General features: G+C 34.2%; 1 pseudogene; it reads left to right on the top strand.

Moving 5' to 3' along the window:
- Nucleotides 1-3840: 3840 nt before the first annotated feature.
- Nucleotides 3841-4572, top strand: LOC103085281 (coenzyme Q-binding protein COQ10 homolog B, mitochondrial pseudogene; annotated as a pseudogene).
- Nucleotides 4573-6381: the final 1809 nt, after the last annotated feature.

Here is a 6381-nt window from a genome sequence, read left to right as displayed (position 1 = left end):
CAGGTGGTTGCCAGAGGGGAATGGGTAAGGGGAGGGGAGAAATAGATGAGGGAGATTAAGAGATACAAATTTCCAGTCACAGGGTAAATGAGTCACAGGTATGAAATGTACAGTGTGGGGAATATAGTCAATAATAATGTAACAGCTTTGTATGGTGACAAATGGTAACTATACTTATTGTGGTGATCATTTTGAAATGTATAGAAATATCAAATCACTATGTTGTGTAACAGGAACTAACATAGTGCTGTAGGTCAATTATACTACAAAAACAAGCAAACAAACTGATAGAAAAAGAGATCAGATTTGTGGTTACCAGAGGCAGTGGGTGGGGGGAGGGGAATTGGATGAGGGCAGTAAAAAGGTACAAACTTCCAGTTCTAAGATAAATAAGTACTAGGGTGTAATGTACAACATGAGAGAAATTTAAGAACACTGACGTATGTTACATATGAAAGTTGTTAAGGAGTAAGTGAATCCTAAGAGTTCTCATCACAAGGAAAACCTTTTTTTCTATTTCTTTAATTTTGTATCTATATGATATGATGGATGTTCACTAAACTTACTGTGGTAATCATTTCATGATGTATGTAAGTCAAATCATTGTGCTGTACACCTTAAACTTATATGGTGCTGTATGTCGATTACATCTCAGTAAAACTGGAAAGAATAAAAAGGAGCTCTGGCTGTGGTCAGAGGGATATGACTATGGAAGGACAAAACAAAACAATAAAAGTACATGGGTATTCTCTACTTATAATAATAATAAAAGCTTTTGTTACAGATTTTGGAACTACAGAAAAATATAAAATATAACTCACCTCTAATTCTATCACCTATAGGCAGTCAGTATATTGGGGCACTTCTCTTCTATATTTTCACATTTGTGTATAATTTGGGTTATAATATAAATGCTTGATATCTAGTGGGTAAAAAAAGTAGTCATTTTCAGTGTATCAAGGTGATTTTTAGTACCTTTTCTTAGAGATCTTCCTTGGCATTAAAAAATAACTTATATATCATTTTTTCTATTTTACATTCTATGAGTCTAAATTACTCAATTTTCTATTTTTCTGTATTTCTAATATTTTATATTATTTCATATTTTAGCATTGTCATATTGTATTATATTCAGTTCATGCATTGAACAGTTACTGAGTGCTTTCTACGTGCTTAGAAAAGTGTTAGGTTCTGGGAGACCCAAAGATGAATAGTATATAGTCCCTGCCTTTAGAGAATTTACATTTTAGCTAGGGAAGAAGTCATTCAAAGAATGTAACAGGTATCGTTGTAAAAAAATTAATAATAAAACCTAGGGGAACAGAAAATGGAAAGTACTTAAAACTAGTCATATTTGAAGATAAAAAGGGAAAAAAAACGAAGAAGTAAATTTAGAACTACATATGAAATAAGAAGTGAAACTTTATCAGACCAAATATGTGAAAAGAACACAAAATGTAAATGCATAATGAAAAACCCACCATGATCAAGGAAATGTATAGGATTTCCCAGACCAACTCAAGCAAGTGTTCAGAGTAAGTGCCTGGTAATGAGTAAATAAAATAAGCTAGGATCAACTGAAAAGCCATATGGGAATGGATTTTGGAAAGAAATCTAGTAAAACTAATGACAAAGTTAACATTTACTGGATATTAGCTGTGGACTAAGGACTGTTCTGAGTACTGAATACACTAAGATCCCTACTATTACTAGATTCATCTTGTAAAAGAGAAGGCTGAGGCACAGAAAAGTAACTCAAGAGCAGACAGGTAACAGTGAAGCTGCAGCTTTAACTCAGTGGTACTTGGCTTCACAACAGTGTTCTTCTCACCACTGCTTAGCCAGAATTCCATAACTCCTCTTTGTAGGCCACAGCATGCCTCTCTGTGTGCATCAAAGAATTGTGACAATAGAAGTGAAAAACTCATGCTTTACAAAGATCTCTCTATTGGGAAGGAAATATTTGTTTCTTCCTTTGGCAATCTCCCTTGCCTCCTATATTATGGCATCCTTGAATTACAATAAAGAGAACTCCTTTGATTTATATTTAGCTAAATTTGTTTCCCAGCTCATGTCTAGAGAAAGTTCCCTGCGATTGTTTAAAGCTTTGTTTTTTGACCACAGGCCAAGAAAAATGCTTTTTCTCACCAACTTCCCTCATTTATCATTTTTGTACTAGGTCTTCAAGCAAATACACTTATTTCTCCTGTGATATTAACTTATTTATAGTAATGACAATATTTATGTAGTGCCTTCACGCATGAACACCACAGAATGTATAAGTAATATTGATCAAGTGCTGAATGTCATAATCTGAGTTGCAAGACTTTCCTTACATGTGGACCTTGACTAGTAAATAAAGGAGCCACTGGAAAAGTCCACTAGCATTTTAGTGGCATGGCTTCACTGGTAGGTTTACAGAAAAAGGAGGCTCTTTGTGTGTTTTGGAATCTTTGACTAGTGATCTATTTATGAGAGCAGGATATGTAAGTAAAGCTTTGTAAGTCTACCTAAAGTTAACCTCAAATCAGAGTCTTCTTACTCTTTCTCTAACTTTATCCAACTGGTGTATTTGTCCCTTTTTGTGATCCTATATCTTACTGCAGATATAGAGATGTGAATACCTTGGAAAATGCCTAAGAAAAGGCAATGGGAGTGATTAAAAGTTTGGGAAGTAAGTCATAAAAGAAAACCAGGGAAGTCAAAGACAAGAGAAGAGGAAAGGATGCTTGATAAATTTTTATGTTCTGGAAGAGATGGTATACAGACGGAAGCACTGAATATGTTTTCTCTCTTCTTATTGAGACAAGGGGAAAAAAGTCATGCTAAAGGTGAAGTATGAGGAATTAATCTCAGAAAAATAAAAAAATAATGTATATTTATATACATTAAAATGTATATTCTCTATATAATGTAAATTTTATAAATAGTTAAAAATTATAAGAAAGGATATTATAGAATATTTTCTCAAGTATTTTTTTAAACATGGTAATTTATTCAGTTTAATTAATACAATACAAATATATGATGCAAGAGCACAAGTACTATAGAGATAGAGATAAATAAGCCATTTAGCAGTTTATGGGGGAAAAAGGGGGACAATATGGAGTTATTATTCCCTGGTTAAGTGCTAAAATAGAGATAAGCAGAAGGAGGGATAACAGCACTGATAGATATCCAATATACAACTAGAAACTGGAGGTTAGAATCAGGAGCTAGAGATAAATATGTAGGAGTCATTAGGTTATAGGTGATATTTTGAGGAAATATGAATGTGTGAACTCTCCAAAGAATATTCAACAAATACTGAGATTTTGTTTTGATTAAATTAATTATATGATCAGATCCTAGATTTTCTGTTTTGTGATTATAGAAAGAAGATTTCCCCAGAAAACTCATCTGTACAACTGTTGTAGATATATATTTTATTTTTAAAATGTGTTTTCTTAGTTTTTTGTGCAGTAATAAGTATGATCAGATAAGGAAAAAATAGTGTTGGTAATTTTAAGTAGGATTTATAGAAATGTATAGATTGGAAAGCCAGATAGCTTGTGTTGATACCTTTCTACAGTTCAGCCCATGGGTAACAGATAAAATGGTGGATTTTCTCAGCCAAGATCTGATAATCTACCTGGGAGAGAAAACAAAAATTAAAAAGTGCAGAGTGGTGAAAAAAAAAAATATTTTAACACATGGCACCAGAATTCATATAGTGGGAAGGGTCTCCTTAATTTATATGGTTTAAAAAATGGGAAATCTACCTTTCAAATACAAGGGAAAGACTTTGTAACAATAAAGTGTTTGAGGGCTTCTGCAAGAGAACTTGAATTTTTCAGTAAGATGATCATGGCAGCTCAGACCGTCAGGGGGCCCTGGAAAATGTTGGTCTCAGGATGCCGTCTGAAGCCTGTGGCAGTGGTGGGGGCCCTGGCTCCAGCGCAGGGACCTGTGGAAATGTCAGGTATTTAGCTTCCTGTGGGATACTGATGAGCAGAACTCTTCCACTACATACCTCAATTTTGCCTAAGGAGGTATATGCAAGAACTTTCTTCAGAACTGCTGCACCACTAATAAAGAAAAGAAAAGAATATTCAGAGAGGAGAGTTATAGGATATTCTATGCAGGAAATGTATGATGTAGTATCGGGAATGGAGGATTACAAGCATTTTGTTCCTTGGTGCAAAAAGTCAGATGTGTATCAAGTAGATCTGGATACTGCTAAACACGATTAGAAATTGGGTCTCCACCTGTATTCGAGTGCTATGCATCAGTCATAACCTTGGTAAAACCACATTTGGTAAAGCATCCTGTACTGATGGGAAGCTCTTAAATCATTTGGAGACCGTTTGGTGTTTTAGCCCAAATTCTTCCTGGCTACCCAAGAATTTATATTTTAGATTGTTCAATTTCTTTTGAATTTTGCTCACTTTTACACTCTCAGCTTGCCACATTGTTTTCAATGAAGTTGTAAAGCAAATGGTAACTGCCTTTGAAAGAAGAGCATGTAAGCGGTATGGTCCAGAAACGAATATACCTTGGGTATTAATGTTTCATGAAGTTCATCATGTGTAAAGGGAAAAAGGAAATGGTCACCTACTTATAACTAGTTTATTCACTTTTAAGAAGTGCTTTCAGAAATCAGAAAGCATTTGTCAAACTCAGCTTTGATTATAAACCTGTACCATTGAAAATTTTCATTTGGAATATGTAACCACGTGTACATAGAATTCAGTCAAGTGTAATTCAGAGTAATATGTATATTAGCATATTTACAATAATGAATGTCATCACTGTTGCAAGAATACTGACATCACTCTTCTGAACAGAAATTGGAACGATAAATTTAAACCTTTTAATTATCACCTCACCTGAAAGATGTTGGTTGAGATACACATGGAGTGTGTATTATATTAACCATATCACATTTAAGTTATTAAATTCAGACTATTTATAACTTATTGTCTTTAGGGACTGCCCCATGGCTTAGGATATTTGAGTAATCATCAGACATTTATAGTAAAAACTTTAACTTAAAAATACTGTTAATGAAGGTTCCCAGGCATTTTTCTTATTTTTAAATTGTTCTTATGGGCAATAGTAGATAATTCAGTGTTATACTGAGGTTAGCTTCCAGATAAAGTGAATTTTTTTTGTGTGTGTGTGAGTGGTCCAGAGTTTTAAGCTACTTTTCTCATAGTCTGCAACCCTCTCCCAGGTACCTTGGCTGCTATTTCAATAATGCTGATTGTGTGTCAAATTTTGTCTACAACAGTAGGCAATAGATGAAGATAAGTTTCTTGATATGTCTCAAGCACCATTATCCTTATTTTCTATTTATTGTGTGTACTCATTTTCAATAACGTATTTCAAACTGATATTTTTGTAAACACATCAATGTCAGGACTGAATTGGTAACAGTACAGTTAATTTGTTTTAAAAAAAAAAAAAGAGAGAGAGAGAGAGAATGTGAGTTTTGCTTTTGCTTCTGAGAGGAAAAGGCATGGTCTGAGGGTTGACTGAAAATAGAGGTCCAAAAAAAGGGATGGAAAGGTAAAAATCTTAATTATCTATTAAGATCTACCATTGTCTATTATCTTAGTAAAGAGAAAGACCAAGAAATGGGCTGTCTTTGTTAATATTGGAATGCTGAAGTCAATTTAAAATTGTTTCTGTTGGTACATCTCTCCTCTATCTTCTAACTAGACAAAATAAGTATATTCAGTGTGACTTTCAAGTGTTGGTAGTAGCAGACTAGGTATGCTTAGATAGCCAGTAAAACATTATTTCTAGGTGTGTCTGTGATGGTGTTTCTGGAAGAGATTAGCATTTGAATCAGTAGACTGAGTAGAGAACTTCCATCCTCTTGAGTGTGGGTGGGCATCATCTAATCCACTGAGGGTCCAAATAGAACAAAAAAGTCTGAAGAATGGCAAATTTCTGTTCTCTTTTCTTGAGCTAGACATTCATTTTCTCCTACTCTCAGATATCCGAGCTCCTGGTTCTCAGGCTTTTGCACTCTTTGACTTATACCATTGGCTCCCCTGGTTCTCAGGCCTTTAGGCTTGGACTGAAATATGCCACTGACTTTCTTGTTTCTTCAACTTGCCATAACCACATGAGCCAGTTCCTAAAATAAACATCCTCTTATATCTGTATCTGTATCTATATCTATGTCTATATCTTCATATTCTATTACTTTTATTTTTCTGTAGAATCCTGACAAATACTCTAAGTAACTCATATTAAACCACCTGTTGATCATAACAAAAAAGAACACGCAAAAGAGGTTTTTTGCTCAAAGGCATCAAGAAATTAAAAAGAAATAAAGGTGACAGGGCCAGAATTTAAGAGGATATTGTTCTGTGCTTGCTCAAGGAGAAT

This window comes from Lipotes vexillifer, unplaced genomic scaffold (assembly GCF_000442215.2).
Source record: "Lipotes vexillifer unplaced genomic scaffold, Lipotes_vexillifer_v1.1 scaffold831, whole genome shotgun sequence".
Taxonomy (NCBI): Eukaryota; Metazoa; Chordata; class Mammalia; order Artiodactyla; family Lipotidae; genus Lipotes; species Lipotes vexillifer.
This window is presented reverse-complemented; position numbering and strand designations above follow the sequence as displayed.